This window comes from Falco naumanni, chromosome 4 (assembly GCF_017639655.2).
Source record: "Falco naumanni isolate bFalNau1 chromosome 4, bFalNau1.pat, whole genome shotgun sequence".
Taxonomy (NCBI): domain Eukaryota; kingdom Metazoa; phylum Chordata; class Aves; order Falconiformes; family Falconidae; genus Falco; species Falco naumanni.
Genome location: NC_054057.1, coordinates 68574256 through 68596887, shown reverse-complemented (window position 1 = coordinate 68596887; position 22632 = coordinate 68574256). Strand labels below are relative to the sequence as shown.

At 48.8% G+C, this 22632-nt stretch overlaps 1 protein-coding gene across 4 annotated transcripts in view; it reads right to left on the bottom strand.

Annotated features, from left to right (window-relative positions):
* GATAD2A (GATA zinc finger domain containing 2A) overlaps window positions 1-21826 on the bottom strand; it is a 66874-nt gene extending 45048 nt beyond the window's left edge. Inside the window, exon 1 of one of the 4 annotated variants that reach the window (XM_040589566.1) lies at window positions 21721-21826. The gene's annotated coding sequence lies outside the window, so the exon portion shown is untranslated. The other 3 variants (XM_040589568.1, XM_040589567.1, XM_040589569.1) reach the window with 3 other exon arrangements.
* Between the last annotated feature and the right edge of the window lie 806 nt (window positions 21827-22632).

Below are 22632 nucleotides of genomic sequence, written 5' to 3'. Positions count from 1 at the left end.
GCGATAAGCACTTTGCACTTGAAGGGATGCAAAAATAAGAATATACCATACAGTCTTGCTTACTACTAGGTGTTTTAGAAACTTCCTCAGGTGCCTGACTCTTAAAATACTGATTTATATTCAGCTGAAGATACTGGAAGTCGGGGGAGAGGGGGAGGAATGGTGTTTACTTCATGTCAGGGCTTATCTCCTGCCTTGTGGGAGTGCTCTGTTACAGGCTTCTTTTTTTGTTCCCGTCCTTCCAGCTCCCATTCACACCACTGGAGCGAGGGCAACAAAAAGCACATATTGTTATGGATGACTGGAAGCGTGGTGGACTGCCTCCCGACTCCCAGTCCCCACGGCTTGGGCTACTGGGTCCAGAGAGATTTAAGTGTAACCTTCTAATTTAGTTTGGTTCGTGTTTATACAGGAATAAGCCCAAGTCAGAAGGTGACGCATAAGACACCAAAACTCCAAGACGAAGCGCTCACACACTGATCCCTTTTATGCTGCAGCAGAGTTCACTACAGGGCACCACAAATTAGCAGGGAAACTGCATTCAAGTTATTAGTCACCTCATAATTGTTACAAGGAATTGGAGACCAACTCTTACTCCGGCCATGTTTGGAAGAAAGCCTTTCCGGCAGAGCCTGAACTTAATGCCGGATCATCTGGAATACCAAACTTGCCAATGTCTCTGAAGTGGCAAGTCATGGCCAAACTACCTCACCTGAAGGGTCACGCAAAACCAGTCCCAAAAACTCCTTTACTCTTGTGAAATACTGTTGGGTTTTTTTTGTTTGGGATTTCTTTGGGAGAGAAAAAGGGGGGAGGGAGAGGACAGAGAAGGAAAGGAAACAAAGAAGTAGGAGAATGAATAGAGGCTGAAATGCTTAACTCGCTCATAAGAGCAAAAAGATAAAGTTCAAACCAGAATTCACGAAGAAAGAATACAAGCAGAACAGACTGATACAAACGCAGAGGTGCATGTGTTAAATAGTGCTTTGATACCTAAACGAGACTTGAAACTCCTGGAAACTTTAAGACTCCATTCTCGTGATACAGCCCATTTGACATATTAATGGGAGCAGCACCTGATCTAGCTGTGGAAGACTTCTGAACGGGAAAGGACCCCCGACGGGTCAGGGCCAGCGGATCAGCTTGTCGGAGGCAGGACCCAAGGAATCCAGTCGATGCCCAAGGGCTCTCCAGGAAGGACAGAGGTGAATGGAAAAACAGCCTCCCAAAATTGAGCTTTCTTAAAAATAAAAGACAAAGTCAACATGCCTGATCACAAGTTTCCACACGTGTAGGTTAAAGGCGCAGAGACTCAACCCTGCTGCCGGGAGAGACCCATCAGTTGTAAGGGCTATACAGAAGGAATTCTGCAGAGCTCAAAAATTCACCTGACTGGAGCACATCACCAACAAACAAAGGTTTGAAATAACGAACACGAGAGTCTGGGGTGAAATCCCTGCTTCCCTTGTTCTCGGGGTTTGCCAATTCCCCATCAGACACGTGCCGCTCCTTCCCCATATTTGTCTGGCCTTCAGCGTCCATGGCTGGCTGTTAAATTTTACTCTCCTTAGACCTTTCAGGTGTTTGCATTTCCTAATACACCAAACTGGCATTGCAGATCATGAGGTAAACCTGATGACTCTTCCCCCTCTCCACCCCCTTCTCATCTTACATCCTACCAGGAATTCTCATTTGAAAAACAAGATGATATCGGGATCAATAATTTCAGAGAGAAAAGCTAAAGATGATGAAAGTTAAAATAAAAGGAATTGTTGTTATAAGCCACATTTTGCATGCTTCCTTTGTAACACACGCTTATACCCATTTTGCAGATGGGATAGCCAAGGCATGGAGACGTTTAAGTGATTTACCCAAGGCAACATAAAACTTCTCACGCAGAGAGGACAGGGAAGCAAAGGTAAAGGTGAGAACAAGGTACTACAGCACACAGGACATCAGCTGCTCCCGAGCAGTATGATTTTCTAGATGCAGTAATGGACAAACACCTAGCATCTGCCCACTGCACCCCCAAACTGCGCTGGACCCAACAGCTCTGGCCAGACACCACCCTGCTGCCGACCAGCACCATCCTGCGCTCGAGCTGCAATGCTGAGCTGCATCAAACCCTACTGATAATAAAGACAAGGAGGAGAAAAGGGCGTTGCTACAGCTGCACATAGTGAAGGTTTTCCACTTTCTGCCTTATTTCAGTATGTGGAAACTGCAACACATTAAAACATTGTTTTCTTGAGAGTCAACACATCAAAAGCGAGCAAAACTTTCTTGCTAAACCTTGATTTCACCCCATACAGCCCAAATGGCCTAACAGATATTTTTTTTCTCTCCTCCAAATGCCCTCTTCACTCGAAGACAGTGAACCGTGCTCATGGAGCGAGAGTCACGCCGCTGCTTTCCAGCCTCATCCACAGGAGAAAATGAGGAGCATAGCGGACAACAGGTTAAAAAGCCCCAGCACAATGAAGAGGTGCTCTGTAATTAAGAGGTAGGAAAGCTGTATGGGGAGAATTCCTGCCTGCCTCATGGTAGCCACAGCGTCCCGAGGTGATGCCGAACAGGTCACCCAGATACACACACAGATGCTTGCGGGCAAACACCAGCTGCTTACTGGTGCCCCACTGGAGAGTCCCAAGACCTGACACACCAAGAAGTCAAATACCAAAGAAGACAATTAAAGGCAATGAAAGGTAGAAATGCCGGTACCTTAAGGAGCCGGGGAGGGAAGAGAAGTGCTGAACAGCAAAAAGCCGACATAGGAAACTGCGTATTAATAAACCTTAACCTTTGTTCTGTCCCTGTCCTATAATGCTTGCTTTGGGCAATTCACTCTCCTTTTCCCCCACCTGAAAATCGGTACATGATTCATTGACATTGAGGTTCACTGATGTACACAGGGCATTCAGACGGCGCGGTGCTAAGCAGATAGAAAATATCACAAAGAAATGAATAACCGCAAAAATTCCAGGTGGTGTGTACGAAATAAAAGCAGGAACCACTAACTGCCAGAGTATTCAACAGATGTCCAGCTCCCCTGGTGAAGGGATGCCACAGAAATGCAGAGACAAGAGCAAGAGGAGGGAGAAGGCGGCTAGAAAAGCCTTAAAAAAAAAAAAAAAAAAAGGATCCCAAGCAAGTCTTTACACTGATCAATCATCATATGAATGCATAAATAAGCAGAATGTCTATATATAAAGTGCCAAGCTCTAGCTTCTAAGTTTTAAGGGCAGAAATCTAAAACAAGCAGCATGGGTGGCACAGGGAGAGCTGGGACAGCGTGATGGAACTATCAAGGACAGACTTTCAAAGAAGAATACAACTGAAAGGCTGTCCTGGAGTTTCCTAGTCTGTCAGTGGCACATACTTCTCTGAACATTTATTTTGTCTAATGCCAAGAGAAGAAGAAAAGAGTGCTCACGTACCATATTTTTTTCCCCTCCCAATCAACAAAATATGCTAACTACATTGCACTTCACATACTGGTCTACAGACCATGTGCTGTGATACCTCAAACATGAATAGCATTACACAAAAGCAAACGTTACTTCCCCAAGTCTAAAAATAAGCCTACCATATTTTCAGATACCACAGTCTCCAGGAACATTTGGAGCGGGGAAAAAAAATAAAACCCAACAAAAAAACACCACACCACGCGGTTCTATGTTACTTTGATTATTATTGAAAAAGACATTGGTCATTCTAAGAGGAGGAATAAAAAAACCTCCACATCACAGTTCATTTTTCCTTTTATTTCATAATGAGACCTCAGCACATGTATTTTAAGTCAAAAGGGGAATGCACACACTGCATGTTTTCTTCCCAACTTTTTCACCATGACCTACTGGCACAGTATCGATGCTCAGGATAAAAGCCTGTACCTGCACAAGTACATTTTCACACGTGAGCCCTGTACAAAGCACACAGCTTTCTACCTCACAAGACACATAAAAGGGAAATATGGTGCTTTGTGAAATACGAGCAAAATATGCACACTGCTACTCCCCTCAGGAGTACAGCAGTAAGAAACCAAAGTATGAAGCCTGGAGAAGAGCTCACAGTTCATATGTGCATAGTATCAAAAAAAAAAGTTCTGATGCCCAAATATTTGAATTCTTAAATGCGTAAGTATGCTTAATACCTACTATCCACGAGTAACAACTAGGTATCGCATCTAGAAGTTTGTGGTTCAAAACATGCTCAGTGAAAACATTCTGAATTTAGTCAGCAAAACAGCATTTTCCACTTGGAACTTACACATAAAGCGAACGCTCCATCCAAATGGAAAACCTGAGCTTTGCTGACCGGTACGACATCTTGCCATTTCTGTCCTTCCCAATTTCTTGTACCAGATACCATCACTTTCAGGTGGTTGGCAACCAGCCAGGGACTTCACAACATGGACACCATGTCAAGAGGTACCCCTGAAAACCTAAGACAATTTCAAATGTGGCCTCCTTACAGCTGCATGAATTTTAGACTTAATTTTCAAAATACTTCCAGCACTATCCTCAAGATGTCAGAAGTTGAATTCTTTTATGCCAAGCATCATTCCTTCTTCTCCCCCCGCTCCCTGCCCCAAAAGTAGCATAGCAGAAGTGATTCAGTAAGAAAGTAAGAATGCTTATAGCCCATACAGATGGGTAGGGCTAACAAAGAGCACACCCAGAAATAGAAGTGTAAGACCATAAGACAGTAAGCCCAGAGTTCCTCCCACAATTACAGTTCCTTTGACAGCAAAGGGATAATTCCAGTCCAAACCTAAGGCTGTGCAGAGCGGTCCCTAGCAGGGCCAAGGTTGCACATACGTACGCGTGGCCGAAACAGGGATCCAAATCCTTCATCTTGCCCTGCATAAACCTCACCAACAATACACCAGCACCATCTGAATGGGAACCAATGATTTTAAACAGCTCCCCGTATGACTACTGGCCTGTAATTACTACAAAAAAGTTGTAACACAGCTATATTAAGTTACAGTATTAGCATACTGACACTGCATCATATGCCAACAGCGTTGCATCATCACCTATTGATGTAACCTCATGACTACGTAATGCTGCTAGGGATGGTATTAGCTGCTCCTCTGTGCTTGCACCTCTGAGGAAAGAGAAATACTTTGGGGTACCTGCAGCTTGCTCCACTGCTGGACACCCAGTGACCGCAGAGATACCACCCTCTCCCTTCCTGTGACACTCAGCAGGACAGCTTTTAATTCCAAGTACAGAACTTGGTCCTTTTCACACTCACACAAAGTTCAACCAGAGCACATCAACCGGTAACATGCGCTCTTTTTCCAAGGAGGAGCGAGAGGAGCATCAGCCTGCTGCTTACCCACCAACAGCACGCAAAGGGGTGAGCTTTTGCCGCCTGAGCATCACCGCACAGCCCTCCCCCTTTTCAAAACCAGATAGCCGGGGGTAGAAAAACCCCAAACTAAACAGCTCCCAGCCCAGAAAAGTGTGTGTTTTGTGATCCTACCCGAGATGCCTAACCACAGAGGCTTGCTGCCTCCAGGATATCACATCACACTCTGGGTTTTTCTGTCCATAGCTCAATGATCCTGATGCACCAATGGCTATGCCAACAGCAAGTAACTGAACATGATGTTCAGGAATACGCTGTTCCATACATGGCACACTCTCAGATGGCTGTAAGGCAACAACTGGGGGCAATGCCCCCAGTGACATCCAGCTCTCCCTGCCACACACAGCATGGTCCCTGCTTGTAGCGCTCAGGGGGCTATCGGCCTCCCCACAGCGCAAGCGCCAGCAAGCATCAGTGCGGCATCACCACCACGTCCCAGTGGGTGCTGTCCCAAGATTCGGTGGGACTGACCATTTGTCACCAGAGCCAGGCTCGTGGAGCACACCGTGCAGTTCATTTACACAAACACTTCTCCACATGCTACGCATCCCTTTATTTCTTACATTCTTCTGCCACCTCCTGCCTTGGGTCCTCTACCACCTCGTCCTCTCTGCTAACAGCATGTCTCATATGCTTCTGCTTCTTCCTACCCCCATCTCCTTCCACTGGGAGATGCTGGTCAATAGTTTGGCTGGAAGAAAGCAGGGTTTCGTTCTCTTCTCCCACTGATGTATGGCAGCTTCCAGCCTACTGGCATGTCTCTTATTCCCAAAGGCCCTTCTTCGTTTCACTTCCTGTGTAACTGTCTCTAGAAGCAGCTCTGCTACCTCTGCTTCCAGCTGCATTCACAGGAGAGCGAGCAAGAGAGAAACATGAAAGTCAAACACCTGCAAAAGAAGCTGGAGATGAGGATCAGGGCAATGGCTGCAAAGGGACTGCCACAGTTAGCGCCGTACCCAGCAGGTCAGGAACCTCTGTCCGGGAACAAGGGGTTTACTGCACAAAGTACAAAAATGGAAGAGCATGGGGCAGCCAGAAGAAGAGACACAAGCGAAAGTAAAACCCAAGACTGAGAGTGTGTGCAAAATTTGGCAAAAAAAAAAAGTAGTAAGCAGATGCTCCAGAGACAGAAGTGCGTGCGTCCCAGCTTACAGGCTCCCCCAGCTTTGTCGGTGGAATGCAGTGAGCGATGCCCATCAGGCTGCAGCCCGCAAGCCCCGACCCCGGCCACCGAGCGCTGGGCACCGGGGAGCTGGACGGTGCGTGCGGCCGGGCAGCGCCGCTCCCCGGGGACTGTCCCGACCGGGGCCCAATCCTGCCCGGCCCCTCCCGCGGGCGCCAGGAACGTGCAGTAATGGAGAAGCCAGGGCACCGGGGCAGGGCGCCCGGTGGGACCTTCACCCGCAGCCCCAGCACCGACACGCCAGCCCAGGGGGCGGCGGCTGCGCGCCCCCCTCGCTGCGGGGCCGGGGGGCGCAGCCCGGCGCACCTTGAGCCGCAGGAAGGGCGGGCGGGCGGGGACTCTTATTGTGACACGGGCCACAGCCTGGCCGCCAGCCGGGCCAGTGCCACGGCGGGGGCTGCCCGGGGCGGGGGCTGCCCGGGCAGCCCGCTCGCCCCCCGCCGCGGCCCCCGGGGCCGGTCCCGCCGCCTCCGCTCGGCCGTGCCGCCGGCCGCGGGGGACAGCGGGGTCCGGGGCGCCCCCAGCCCCTCGCCCTCGCCCCAGCCGGCCCGGGCGGCGACGGAGGAGGAGGAGGAGGAGGAGGAAGAGGAAGCAGGCACGGCGGAAAGCCCGTAACAACTTTCCGAAACAAACGCCTCGCAAGCTGCCGTCCCGGCGCCGAACAAAAGCCGGCGGCGACCCGGGTCGCTCGGCCCCGGGCTCGGGGGACGAGCCGCGCCGCCAAACTTTCCCTTCACCGGCGAGGATGCCCCCCGGGAGCCCTGCTCCCCCCCGGGCTGCCCGCCGCGGGCAGGGGCACCAGCTCCTTCCCTGGCAGGCGGTGATCGACCAGCCCGCCCGGCGGCCGGAGAGCAGGACTTTGCACTTTTCCCGGGACAGCGAGGGCTGCCGGCGGTCCCCGCACGGCCGGGCTCTCCCGGAACTTCCCCGGGAACGCAGAGGCATCCCCGGCGGCTGCCCTTCCCCAGTAACGCCGCCGCCGCCTTTCCCTCCCCAAGACAATAAACCCAACGAGAACTTTTAACCGAGGCACTCACACACCGCGGCACGCTGCCCGCTGCTCCCCGCGCATCCGGACGCCGCCGGTCCCGCTCCCCGGACGCCGGTTCGCCTCCCCCGCGCGCCTCGCCGCCCCCTTTTCCGCGCCGCCAGGGATCCCCGGCTAATCCTCTCCGCCGCGGCTCCCCTTGCCAAATAATGCGCTTCTCACACATGGAGTCGCGGCGTCACTCGACGGAGCATGCGCGCGGCGGCCCCCGAAACACAGGGCGGCCCGTCCTGCGCCGCAGCGGCGGCGGGGCTGGCGCGGCGCCGCGGGGACAGCGGCGGCAGCAGCAGCAGAGGCGGCAGCAGCAGCAGAGGCGGCAGCGGCCGCAGCGCGCAGGGGCCCGGCGCCGCTTCCGGGCAATGGTGGAGCAGGTCTGTGACCCGGGGCACCATTGGCCGGAGGGGTCGCGGCACATGGCAGGCGGGCGGGGATTGGCTGCGGCGCGGGCGGGGGGCGCCGCCGCGGGGGGCGCGGGTCCCGCCGCGGCGCCTGGGGCCACGTGGAGTGGCGGCGGCAGCCCCGCCGTGCCCGGCCCGGGCGGGCATTGTTCCTGCGCGTCGCCGCTGCCGGGCCGGGCGGAGCGGGGCTGCCCCAGGCGCCGCGGGTCGGTGCGACGGCAGGACCGCCGCTGGCACGGGATTGCTCTCGGCGCCACTTCGCTTTTCCTTCCTGAGCGTCTGCAGGCGCTGGCGAAGGAAGCGGATAGCAGCGGCTGCCCGCGCCCGGCCCGCTGAAGGGCACCGGGAGGAGAGCAGCCGGGCTGCGGGAGCGAGCCCGGGGCAGGTGGCGAATGCCGGGCAGGGTTACCGATACTCGGAGGCCTGGCTGCCGAGCGCGGACGGGCGGCGGGGAGGCACGGTTCGGCTCGGTTTGAAACTCGTCTCGAAGACGGAGCCGATCCGCGCCCCACGGATCGAGAGAGACACTAAGCAGCAACGCTAGAAATCGCTATTACACCCGAGAGCCTGAGGGTAGCTCACACTAGTGCCGCCGCAGCTCACAGTGGGTCAGCAAGCAGCAGAACGCCTGGAAATGCCTTTGAAATACCCAGAAGGGCAGCTCAGCCCCAGGAGCGCAGCCCCGCACAGCCCGGCACCCAGGGCCGAGCTGCAGGTCCTGCTGTGATGCGGTGTGGCCGCTGCACTGCTTGCCTCCCATCACCTCACAGCACTTTCAAAGGGCTTTCGGAAGTCTCCATCACCAGGTCTGAAATCCAGCTGGTGAATTTAGACCAAATTAATAGAAGAAATTCTGGTTTCTTTTTTTTAATATATATATTACCAATCCCTTTAACACACTTGCACATCTCTGATGCAGTTTTCCAACTAACTACTGCTTTTCTCCTGTCCATCAGCAGAGGCAGCTCACTGAAGACCATTCGTACCCTCATATTTCTTTGGGCTGTAATCCCCGTACAGGTCTGCCTGAGGCATGAGGATATGAATAACCTCTGCCAGTTACAAAAGATCCCAAATTCTTCTAGATTTTCTGTAGCGGACTAATGCCAACAAACCTCAAGACCTCCAGTTTTCCACAATTCTGGAAACAGGTTATTTTTGGATGTGGGCTGTTGGCTCCTAAGTCAGCAGCCTGCCTGTATCCTCTTCACTAAGCCCAGTAAGTGTCTCAGGTTAATAATTTTCAGCAGGGCTATACACCACATCTCAGGGTCCTCCTTCCTTCTTAAAAGGATGAAGCTTCTGGCTCTGCACTCTTATTTCAGACCCATTTTCTAAACCCTAGTTGAAGCACAAAGTTAAAACCAGGAGGGAAGTCACAAGGAATTAGGGAAGCTACCCCAAAAGCGATATATCTACCAGACACCGTGTATGAATGCTCCCCACCAACACACTTCCAAGTGTGATGCTTATCGAAAGAGATTTAAGAAGCAGAATAACTTAGCGATGCTTTAGTTTTTTTCAGATTTTGGTGACTTAATTCTAAGGCTGAAAGTTAATTCATAGGTCCTGTGAAAAGACAGGGACACCCTTCTGCCTCTTTGTGGGTCACATCCCCTTATTATACCCAATATTCCAGCACAAAGGGTTTCCAACAGTCACAGTTCACTCATCTGCACCATTACTTTGCCTCCCAGTCAGCACATGATCCAGAGTCTTGCCAATTTATTTTTTTTTTTTTAAATTAAAAATGACAAGACAACTCCTTGTAAAAAACCTGTAGGTGCCCTCTCAGAGAAATGCCAAGGGAGAGCTGGCACGGGAAGGGAAAGCCAGGTTACCACAGCAGCCAGCTTGCTCTCCACCTTCCCACTGGGACCCCACAGTGGGACCCAGTGGCAAAGCTCCCTCCGGCCCCTTCTTGCAAGAAGACTCCTAGGGAAAATTCAGTTTTAGCTGTTACAGGTCAGGTAACCGTAAGCCTAGATAACCAAACCACCCGCCTACAGGCCTTCGAACATAGTGCACAGAAACGCTACCGCAGACTGAAGAGAACGCTTTTTCATTTTTTTCCATCATCAGCTTACTTACAACAGTGAAATAAGTGATTATTTAGTCAATACTTCAGAATTGTGTGTGGTTTAAGACCAGCAACTGATTTTTTTTGGTAATAAAGACTGGCTTCTCTTTGGGGGCAAAGTTCAAAATTTAGCAATGAGATGTTGCTGGGGGACGGTATGGGTGTTGCATCAAGAGGGACTGTCAATAATTCAGTCACCTGGAAGGTGCATCAGTGTTGTAACTGTTTAATACAAGCTGCTGTTACTTCAATGACAGTCAAGTGTGGCAAGTCAGTGGCTCTATCAGCAAGAGAAACACCACAGACTTGTGTATTCCTAGAAATACATACCTACTGTCAAGTAACTTGTTCACAGCATGTTTATGTTAACTGCTGAAGTGAAACTAGTCCTGCTTTCAGGAGGAAAGTTCTATGAAACTGCAACAAATTATGGGAAAAAAGCTAATAAATCTACCTGTATCTGTCAGACTTTGAAAGAGCTGGGATTTGGGGTGGAATTCTGTCACTATGTATCTTGTGTTCAGGAAAAAATAAAGCTGATACTATTTAGGTCCAAACAAGCCAAACCAGACATCTGAAACAGTAATTAATAAATAGTATCTTATCCCTGGTTTAGTATGTACACACCTTTGCCAGGTAGAGAGTATTTGCCAGTATGAGAGTATTGCTAATACATGATTACAGCAGCCCCCCTCTCCCATTAAAAACAGCACCTAAAATCTTCAGAGCCAAGCATCAGCGCGCCTTTAATCCGAATATACTCCTTTTTGGGACCCAGTACCTTCGAACTAAATACTTGGTTGCTATGCATCACCGTATTACACCCTTATTAAAACAGCCAATATTACATTATTAACATTATTGGATTTTAAACTAAATTAAATACTACGTTTAAATTAAAATCCAATAGTTGAAAATTAGAGAAGCCATTTATGTAAGCAAACAGCTATACTTTTGCAAATCTTTCCCTTGTTACGAATCAGACGATGCACAGTAAAGCAATACCAGAACAGTATTACCTCACCGTTCCTCACCTGGGCCTTGATTAAAGCTACTCAATTAAGCACGGAGCAAAGCACCACGCGTCTGCGGTCAAATGGGAGAAGGAAAGACGGAGTTCAGCCGGCTGTCTCAACCGAAGCTGGCAAGTCTTGGGTGTGTCACTAAGGTGACACTGTTTGGAGGAGGGCATCAGCCGCACCGTGCTAATGGCACTCCCTGGTGCCTGGCAGCCTAGATGGGCTGCGTGTGGGTGGCTCTGCGTGGGTGGCTCCGGAGGGAAGCCGTCCCCGCCAGCCTTTCCAGCCAGGCATGCCGCAGTCACGCACTCTGCCTGTTCGTATGGCTTTTCCCTTTTTATAAAGAGGTTTTACAAAGATCCAACCTAGCAAGCCGCCTTGAATCCTTACGTGCGCATGATTTTGAGAACGTGGCATAAACCCAGAAAACGGCATAAATATTTGTTCTGATAACCACAACTGATACTACGTAGCCTAGATTCTACTTTAAAGCTGAACATCTCATCACAGAAGCAAGATTTTGCTGGAGCCAAAAAGTCCAACTGTTAAGTTGTTCCTCCAAAGGTATTTCCCGGATTCCAAATGCAAAGTCCATAGATAATATGGATCAAATACTTCATCCTTCCTGTGTATTTTAATACACTAACTACACTTTTCATAAAAATACCACCCAATACAGTACACGCTAGGATGTTAACTTTGCTGAGACAATAGCAGAATTTGGGATATGAGGGGAAAAACCCCAACAATTCAGGCAAAATTCACAAGTGTCCCTAAAGGAAGAATGAAAAACGAGATTAAGCTTTTTCTCAAAGCACATCAGAATGTAGGTCAAAGAAGAACAAGCAGTAAAGCTCAAGCCAGATCTGGTAGACTTGGTCATCTTCCTGCAACCAACAGCAGGCGTAAGAGGCATGGGAACATGCTAATATTGGCATACTAAACAGGCTAAACAAGTTCTTAAGCTCAATAGCCGATACGTGTTTTAGTAAAGGTAGACAACACAACTCTGAAGTCGTTTGATGGTCTAGAGGACCAAGAAATCAGGAGCACAGATCCTTCTGAAAGCTGCTTCAGATCGGGGTCTGTGTCTGTAAGGTTCACCTAACTGCCACCGTTCAGAAGGTAAAACCAGGGGCTGCTGCTGGGTGTGCATTGGCCTGGAGTCTGACACTGGGACAAGACAGACTGCAAACATTTTTTTTTTTTTTTTAAATCAAAGCACACTCCAGCACCTTGTAAAGATAGTTTTTTAAAAATCTTTTCTATTGCTGGCTAGAAGTTTGAAATTAACAGACTACATCCTTAAATAGTTAAAGGAAAAAAAGGATAAAATCGTAAGTGTGCTGCAACAATGCTCAAAATCTTAAGAATACAATTTTAAGATGGCTTATGCTAAGAATGAAAGGAATTCCATAGGCTTGAGACCAAGAGATGGTCCTTGACTTATTTTCTGGCAAAACTACTTTCATGCAAGTGCAAGTTGAGCTCCCACCAGCTGCTCAAGACAGAATTTCTGGTAAGTAGTTCAGGAATAGGATGAGATTGTAAACTGGTGCTTTTTGATGCAAAGAGTCTGAGACACTTCAGGGTCACTATATAATCTGTACCACTGGGTCTGTTTGCCTGTCTCCCACCCACTGGGAGCAATGCTTACATGTGAAACATTTTCTGTAGCAAAACAGAACACGAGATTGGAAACAGGCAAAATTCCACAATCTAAGCAGTGAGGTGAATGACCCGAAATAGAAATGAAAATTAATCTTTCTGGAACCGAAAGAAATTAAAGATCAGTAAGTTACTGGGCAAATGGAGAAAGCGGCAGATGTATGCAAATGCAGCTTGGCCCAAGATGGTGCCTTCAGGGTGCTATTATCTGACCCTGCCTCTAATAAGCACTTTTATGGTTGGAAGAGGATATATTAGGAGTTTTGCTCCAATGACAAGCGCTTCATGGACTATCGATTTTGCTCAGAAGTGGGAGAGAACAAAGTTCACCCAGCACTGCCGTTATTTAAAGATCTGCCAAAGAACATCTCAACGTCCTGAAAACTGGTCCACCAGAGAGTGTCACAGATCCCTTCCAGTTCGTCTTCTGATCTGCAGCTTCGGACACAAATGTTTTGCTGGCAAACAGTGAGTCAGACCCACGGAGCCCATACTTGAGGGAATGGCTGTAAACAAGCACTTCTTCTGGCTTGCTCACTGATCATCGTCACATGGCTCATCAGTACTTGACCCCAATTAAAAGAAGAATTAACGAGTCGCAGAAAACTCTAGAGTTGCTGTATAATTTGACTTTCTGGAAGTTTTAACGGCCACAAACAGTCCTATGATAAGCAGGAACTCGACTCAGTGGGTGCACACCTACAAAGAGATGTCAGGCTCCCTTCCTGCCGATGGTATCAATATTCCCAAGAATCCCTTTCATCTGACCTGCCAGCCTATTTTTAACTGTCTCATCTGCAGCCGGTAAGTGTGATGCACCAAAAGAAAACCAGGAGTTCCTCACAAACCTCACCGTTTTTATCATTTTGTGCAAGAGATAAGGCTTAGTCCATGAGTCTCTTCTCTAGCATAGAATCCTTTTCCAGAACAGACTATGGGATACTCGGCACCGGGGGAATCTGCTTACAAGAAGTCTGCCAACCAGCAGCGGCTTGTTCTACATCAGCTGGACTACTCATCACTTGACACTGTCCTTTTTAAATGAAAAGAGGGTTGTGCCACCGTCCACATAGGCAATCAGATGATTTTATAATTATCTGCTAATTTCCTCTCATCTTACACACACACACACACACATATTGCATTTCGTCTCCTCTAACTTCAGGGTAGGGGCACTCTGAGTGCTATGGGACTGCTGTGCTATTATTTTGTCTGATTTTATGAATGAATTGCTTCCAGAGTGCAATAATGAACACTTTCCAGTTGTGTATAGGGTTTTTTTTGTTGACTCCTGATAAAAAAATATTTAAATTACTAATTCACACTAGTATCCATGTCCATACACTCTGAAACCCTGAGCGGCGAAGGCAGGAGAAAAGAGCTGCCGCACCACTGTTATTAGGAAGTCCTCATGGAATTAAAATGTGTGTGACATTTCCTCCATTGTGGAGAGCATTTTGGTCTTTACTGACCTCCAAATTAGAGGTAATGGGGGAAATACAAATACAATCTCAGTAACTGGTAGTTCTTACCAGTTGCAGAAGATAAGTGACCGAAAGCTCTATTGCAGTTATCCCAGTCTCTAGCAAACCAGCTTTTATCCTTGAGGGGACCAGGCAGGCTGCCTGGTGTACTTGGGCTGAAATGTTTTGTTTCTCAAGAAGATTAAGCAGCAGATCTGAACGTCGGACAACATGGCAGATGCCATGACTCAGACTTTGCTCTCTCCCTCTGACACACACGGGGTGTCCCTGCGCAGGGCTGTGGTGCTGTTTTCGGCAACTGAGAGATTTTGAGTTTGAAAGCCAGACTGTGCTGCTCAGCCAAGTTGTAGATTTTCAGGTTATCAAAACTTAAAACCCAAAGGGTTCAAAATTATTTTCCAAGTATGATTTGTGTTTATCTGCCAAAACGTCTTTGAAATTGCAGGAGGTGGTTGTTACTGACTCCAGGTTGTCGTTGTTAATAATACATCGTTATTAATCAGATTTGCACAACCCCCCCAGTCAGTGTTTACCAGTTGGCAAACGACGCAGAAAAGCCTGATTCAGGAAGGATTTGTTTTTACAGTTGAGACCCTGCAAACTAAGGGTTTCAGAGCGCGTAGGGAATGTCTTTCACAAGGTAAAGGGGTTTGTAGTTGCAGCCCGAAGAACTCCACCTAAATTCCACAGATGTATTTGAGCAATTCCCAGTAGTTTATTCTCTCAGTCCAGCATCAGGCTAGATTCCTCACAGAGATTAACGCGCACACAATCAGATATCTGTCTGTATGGATGCCATGACATCGACAGTTCTCTGTGGTTTAACAGACGAGTTCTGGCTCTTTAGCCAGAAGGATGGGGTAACTGAGAAATAGAGTCGATGGAACATATTCTGTATTAATTTTAAGCTCTGCCTGTGCAAGACCCTTTTATTCCACTATACAGTTTTGATGAAAATGGGTACAAGATCCTCCAAAACACGGTCAGGTTACTCTTACTTCAGATTTCTTTAAATACACAGGCAGCCAAATGATTTATGCTCTCCCAGTAGCTAAAACCCATACTGTGTAAGAACACTGAGGCTGGTTGTGTATAAAGTCATCTTTTAATTGAATAAGCTTTAGTCTTTTTTTTTTTTTTTTCCTTCCCCAGAATGTAAAGCCCTTCTTACCCCAAAGAGTGGGACTACTGGTTGGCTACAGACAAAAGCACTAAGCGTAGTGGTCGGCATGAGAGGTTACATTTCAGATGGTAATTAACTCAGCGCACTGATCATCTCCAGGACCAAAGTCAAGGCAGCACTGGAGGGAGCCAGGCAGAGAACTGAAAACAATGGTAGAAGTCTTGCAACAGAGAAGAAATGAACATAGTACAATCCTGGTTTAAAAGTGACTGCAATAAAAGGTACCTAAAATGCAAAAAGTAGGAACTTTGAGCAAAACACATGCAGAATACTCTCCCTTCAGTAAAATCAAGCATTTTCCTTAGAGCTGTGAAAACGAGTGCCCAGTTGTTCCTGGTTTCTCAAGGCATCCACCCCAGGGATCAGCACTGCATTGACACCTGCATTGCATCCAAAGACAGCTGTGCCATTTTGCTACAAAACCATCTCCTTGATTATAATTAAATTTATTAAAATTTGTACCATGTCAAGGCCAAGCGAGCAAGTTATCTGTACCTCTCAAACAACTTTCTTTTAAACTTTCAGAGGTGAATAAGTTTTGACAGCTCAACGTGATCTCAGTTTGCTGTAACTCACATGGTTATTTTTTGATGATGAATACTCTGAGTCCTTTGTTACCTGTAATTCTCAAGGACTTGACTGTGTATTTATAAGATACCAAGAGAGCCTTACCATAAAGTTATGTTACAAGCAATCACGGGGACATTGATGTAAAGCAAAAGGCCTGAGAAAGCACCGCCGGGTTTTACTGATCTAAATAAAGTCAGCTAGGTGGAGTACGCTGCGTTTTGAAAACCTCTGTATTTTCACGAGGATTATGAGAGTTTTATACAATGTTTACTACAAGCATTTATTAACATTGTTCCTTCTGGTAATAAGATGTTTATTATCAGCACATAAAAAATGCCGTATTTTCCCCTACCTCCCTGCTCATTCTAACTGCAGCTCTATGAAGTCGCCTCTCTTCCCCAACAGCACTATACTAGGTCAGTTCTGTAACCTGCTTTCCTGCTGAAAAGCAAGGCTTATAAATTAGATTCATTTCTAAATTTAGTATTGATGGGATCAGTCATTACTGGTCTTATTTTTTCAGGCAGATTTCAAGGGAAAAGTACTCATAAAGCAGTTACCGCTCCTTGCTTAAGAGTTTACAGAAGTCCTGAACTATAAATCTCAGCATGTGCGTTGTGTTAGTTGCTGAGACCACCTTCGCAGAATTAACACAGCTTTTACTGGAAGGCCAAGACCAGAGATTTTCTTCTTCCAAAACAATCTTATATTTTAATAGTACTTCACAAATCGCGTATGCGGGTTCCCCTAGTCTTTCTCTCAGAAAACACAGGTTGTTCAAGAGGAACAAGAATCAGTTGAGGAAGAGGAGGAGAACATTTCTGCCAACAGGCAGACTTTGGTGAGCTGTTTTGCGATCTGAAATTTGTCCTGGGCAATGAATCCAAATACTTCTGGGAAAAAGACAGTGGGGGAGATCCCTCACAGCCATCAGATACTGCTACTGGTTACATGCCACTCCCAGTGCGCTGCCAAGAGATGGCTCTCATGAAAAAAAAGTCACATCTCTGTCACCAAAAGCTGAAGCACCCTTTGTTTTCCTTTGAAGAGGAGGCTGGTCCTCTGTCACACACTTGCTCTGGGTCTGCAGGGTGCAGAGGCACCAAGAGGGAGGAGAGGGAGTGCCACAGAACCACATTCCACAGTTTCAGTGCTCTAATGAATAATCATATACTTGTTTAATAACTGCAAAAAAAGGTCAGCCCAATTCTTATCATCAGGCTCTCTGGAGATTTGACATCCTTGGCATTGTATCCTAAGAGGAAGGAAATTTCTCACTTCCCTAGCTATTTCAGTTATATAAATCAATTGTTGAAGGATAGTTTAACTGGTCTGCGCATAGGAACCACAGCAACTGCGTTTGGGCTCAGATGGTCTTTGGAGATCCTTATCTATAAATTAAAAGATATAATGCTTTGTAATTTATCAGTAATTATATTGCATGTACATTGAAAATCTGGTGAAAACTAATAGCTAGGAAAAAAAAAAAAAACTTTATACTGTCAGTCATGGTACAAAGTCTGCTCCTTCCCTGACTGTGAAGCTGTTTGATCGGGGTCTTTTGGACCCAAAGGCCAGATGTTGTCACCAAATACCGACCATTCTCTTCTCTCCAGCCCCCTTGGAACCCCCATGCCTTACCAGCCGGGCAAGTGGGCTCAGTTGCATAAACTTAGAGAACTTATAAAACACTACTAGCAAGGGCGGTGGATTAGAAGATGGCACTTTCTGGCAAAGAGAAAGCCGCTATTGGCTGCAAAAACAGTAAAAAGATGCAAAAATCCAGAAAATATCTCTGGTAGCTCCATGAGCATAAGGCCATTGGTTTACTATGCCAGGCAACCGAAAAGCAAACACTGCAGGTATTGTTCCGGCATTTCAGCTTGGCACTAACACCCTGATTATTCACTTGCAGCAAGGAACAGATCTGTCCTAAGCCACGGGAGCTAAAGGGTGAACTGATGTCACGGCTGACATAAGGAACCTGTTGTAAAATGAAGCTATGATAAAGACACAATAGCTCATACATGGCGACAGTATGTTCATGTACCTGTTTCGAGAGAAACTGCGTTTTCCACAGTGTATCGTCACAACTAGCATTAATTTGCTTATTTTGCAAATCTAGAAAACTATTTGCTTAAAAGTAATGACTGAAGTGAAAAGGCAGGGAGGAATCAGTCATACAGTAGTGATTCTTGTCCTCCTCTGCATACTGATTTTTAAGCTTTCTCCTCTAACTTCGCTGAATGCCCAGAGAGTAGTATTTTCTTCTGTGATTAAGATGGGTCAACAGATTTGGTCAATGTGATTTATTTTACTTGGGTAAAAATATTTATTATCCTATTCTGAAAGTAACTTCTGGCATTTCTATACGTAACCAAACAAACAGGTAAGACCGCTGGCCTCTGGAGGTACTCTCAGATGCTCTTCAACAGCCAGCCTACCCGTATGTGCATAGTGTGGCAGCTCAAATGCCTTCAGTTTTCAGACCTGGGCTACTAACGGCAGCAGTAAGGATTCCAAAAATGCACATGCCACCTCGCTCCAAAGAAAAGGGAATTAGTCAGCAAAAGGGGTATTCTTATAGTATGTCTTCTCCTGTTGTTCTTTGGCTGCAACATCCATTGATATTTTTGGTTGCGCACCAAAATTGTGAAACTAGATGCTCTGAGCCAGCCCAGAAACGAGGATGAGATCAAACCCCAGCACTCTGCAAGGAACGGAGGGCACGACCGGCAAGCCAGAGTAGGTAAATACTTTCCACATATCTTCCTGAAGAGTTTTTTCTCTAAGCAAGAACACCACATAGATATTTCAGACTATGGTAGTAGCCCACTGGTACTGCACAGTTCCTCAAGTGGAAACATGTATGTCCAGGGATGCAAGTGGTCCAAAAGTTTTGAAAACTCTCAGTCTGTAATTCACTGTTCCAGTTCACTCTGCCCTTAGCAGTAAAAAACCTCCAAGTCTTCACTCCACAGCATTACACTACTACTAAGAAACATTTTAGGGTTCTCTCTCCTGTTCCCCCTCAGGAGTGCTTCTAAAAATGTGGCTGCAACCATCGGAATTCCACCATTACTTTTAAAATCCCTGCCTGCCTTTTGGAAACTGAGACAACACACATGCCGGTTGCCCTAGAGACTCAGCAGACTCTGAATTCAAGCTGAAGATATCGGGGTAGAAATCGGTTCACGTCCCTTTGGCCCAGACTGCTCAAGTCTTATGGGCATACAGAACATTCAGTTATACCTAAAACTAGCAACGGCCTTTTATTTTTTGCTGCAATAAGGAGGCTAACTTTCAGTGATTCTGCCTCTTATGTACAACGCTTGAAGCACTCAGACCGTCATGATGGAAACTGGGTAATTAACTTTGGGTGAAAGCTAATTCACATTCTTCAAGTAGCTTTCAAAAGCAAAGCTAGTGTGCTTGTGCTTGTGTACTTTTTTAAACAAAACGTTGTTATTTGTAGTCCCCAACTCCTTGCTTATGGACAAGTTTCTTCCTGCAAGACCCTCTGAAATTGCTCATGGCAACAGGAAATTAAGATGTTTAAAATGAAGCCAAGTGGGAGACGTGAAACAGCCTGCAGCACTTTGCTTGCTTCAGATAGTAGCCCACTAAACAGCAGGATTTAGGGACCACTGGTACAGACGTAATTGCAGGTACATTTGTGTGAGAACATCATCTGTTTTACTCTCTGGAAAAGTTAGTCACTGTCTGAACAGTATGCATACTCAGGCTCATGTAAGATGTGTCATTAAACTCTTGAGAAGGTCTGAAAAAAAGAAGTCATCTGTACCACTGACACAGAGATTAGAAGCCCAATCTACAGCTTAAAAGAAGACTGTCCACTGAAAATATGTGTTTTCTTTCTTAAAAATTAGCGCTTGGTGCAGTCATGAAAAATACTGAAGCATTTCACAGTTTTCTTTGTACTCCATAGTGCTTCGTGATCAGTGAATTCAAATAAGTATTTGTACCACCAATTTCTAAGTTGTTTAGGAGTTATATTTAAGGGTCCTTCTTAAGTTAAGAGCAGGAAGAAAAGCTTTTTCTTCCCTTACACTTTTTTCTTGTTTGGAATTTGCTCCTAAAATGCTGTGAGGAGCCAAAATTTGTGAAGTTAGGTTACTTCTAAGTACTTCAGCTGGTAATATTCTTTAACCTATAGCAACTGCCACAGCGCACATGGCTCATACATATACTCCCTCGTACTCTCTCTCTAGCTTTTCACCACGCTTATCACGAAGATGGGGGAAAAAAGTGGAAGATAGATAGAAAATTAATAATGAATTAGATTTTTAAGAAGCCTTCTAGATACGTTCTGTGAAACATGGCAGATAGCTGGGGGTGAGGAGAAGGTGGCAGACCACAGACAGGATATAACTTTATTTTGAATAGAGTTTGTCTTGCGTACAAACTAAATCCCCCCCTCCCCAAGTAGTACAGAGATAAAACGCTGCCAAAAAAAGAAAGCGATCGAGGCAAACGCAATAGTGGTGTTTTCAAATTTGTGAAAATAAGCCTGGTTCTCACTCTTTGCACACATAGCCTTCACACATCTAGACACAGGGGGTATAAGGACTCCTCTTTGGCATCAGCCCCACAAAACACCTCCATCTTAAGTCCTGTCGTGAATTCAACCCATCTGGCACTCTCCAGCAAGCAACCAGTTTTTTTGTTCCTGCTTAGCAGGTCCCCTCCGTAAGTGGCCTCACCCTGCCTGCATTCACCCTTTCTTCCCAGGGCCGCCTCATCCAGGGCAAGACCCCTCGATTTTTGCTGCCCCGTGGCAGAACTTTGTCCATTTCTGGAGTGCCACTTTCTCTTGCAGTGGACGTCTTGTTCCCCCCGAAGCACGCACCACTGAGGCTTCTCTCAGGAGTCCTGGTACCTTCGTTACCAAAAAAGCTGCCCCCTGCTCCTAGCAGCACCCTTCCCTCTGCAGCCGCCGGCTCTCCCCTCCATGCCCCCTTCCCCGCCTGCTCCGCGGCTGGCTACACCCAGCCCGGCCCGGTGGCCCCAAGTTTTTTCCCGGATGCCCCATCTTTAGCATCGGTAGTTCCCTCCCCTCCCCCACTTCCCCTCCCCCGCCTTCCCAAGTCTCTGGGACTAATCATCTGGCTTTGCTGACATGCTCTGGTAGCTGTGCCTATCGGGCAACTCCCAGGATGCACTCTTCGCTCCTCCCTGGCACCCCCTCAGCCTTGCCCACCCTCCGCTGGTACTTCCCCAGCCCCCCCCCCTCCTTTTTTTTCCTCTCCCACCCCCCCTTCCCCTCCCCCCCCCGGTTTGTGAGCGCTCCCGCTCCTCCCAGGCCCGGTCTTCCTCAGGCCAATTCCCCAGCGTCCCTCCGGGCCTTCCCCTCCCCCGCCGTGCCCGGGCCCTGCCGCCCCGTCCCCGCCGCCCGCGGGGCGCCCACACCCCGCACCCCGGGGGGCAGCCGTGCCCCACAGCACCCCACACACACACACCCACCGCTCCGCGACACCCCCCAGCGCAGCGACCCCCGCCCCTCCCGCCCCACAGCCCCCCCCTCCCGCCTCTCCCCTCCCCTCCCCCCCACCTCCTCACTCGCCCCTTTCCCCTCAGCCCCTCGCCCCCTCGGGGTGTGCTCCCCCCCACCCCCTCTCCCCGAGCGGGCCCCCCCCCTCCCCACCACCAGGTCCCCAGGGGCTGCGGGGGGTGGCGATGTCACTCACTCTCCTCAGCCCCCTCAGAGCCGCCTCCTCCTCCTCAGCGGGGCCCGGGCCGGACTGGGGCCGTGGGGGGAGGGGAGGCGGCTCCCTCAGGTGGCCACTGACAGGAGGCGGGAGGGAGGGAGGGAGGAGGGGGCTGCGCGCGCAGGGAGACCCGCCTCGCGCCGGGCTCCCTCCCTCCTTCCCCCCCCCGCCCCCCCCTTCGTGCCGCTCCGCGCGCTGCCGGCGGCGCGGGACTCCCGGGGTGGCGCGCGCGCCACCAACCGTCACCTCCCGGGGACGCCTTTCCCGCCCACCCCGGTTGCTAGGCAGATTTGGGTAAACTTGCCCCTCCGCTCGCCTCGCCCCGCCTCCCGCCCGGGCCTCCGGGGCTGTGCGGGCCGCGCCGCCTGCGCGGGGCTTTTCATTTTTTTTTTTTTTATTATTTTTTTGAGGGGTGTGTGTCGTGTGGGTTTTTATTTTTTTTTTTTTAAACGAAGTACGGATGACCGCGCCGCCCAATGAAAAGCTGGGGTTTCCCGCCCCACTAGCCAATGGCAGCCAGAGCCCGCCTTTGGCCCGCCCCCTTACTAAGCGGTGAGGAAAAGAGGCGGGGCGGCCTATTGATTGACGGGTGGGCTTGCCAGTGAAGCCTCCGCGGCCCTGGGTAGGTGGGAGAACGAAGGCCAATCCGCGGAGCAGCGCGCGGGGGGGCGTGGCCGGCGGTCGCGCTGCGCTGTGAGGAGCGGGGCTCGGCCACCCCCCCACGACCCGGGCTCCGCGGCGGGGCCGGCCCCCCCCTCCCCCCCTCCCCGGGGCCGGCACCGCGCCGAGGCCGACTGAGGTGATGCGCTGCCCGCGGGGAGGGGCCGGAGCCGCCGGCCGCGCTGGGAGGCCCCGGGCGGCCCTTATCCGGCCCGCGCAGGCCGGCGTGGG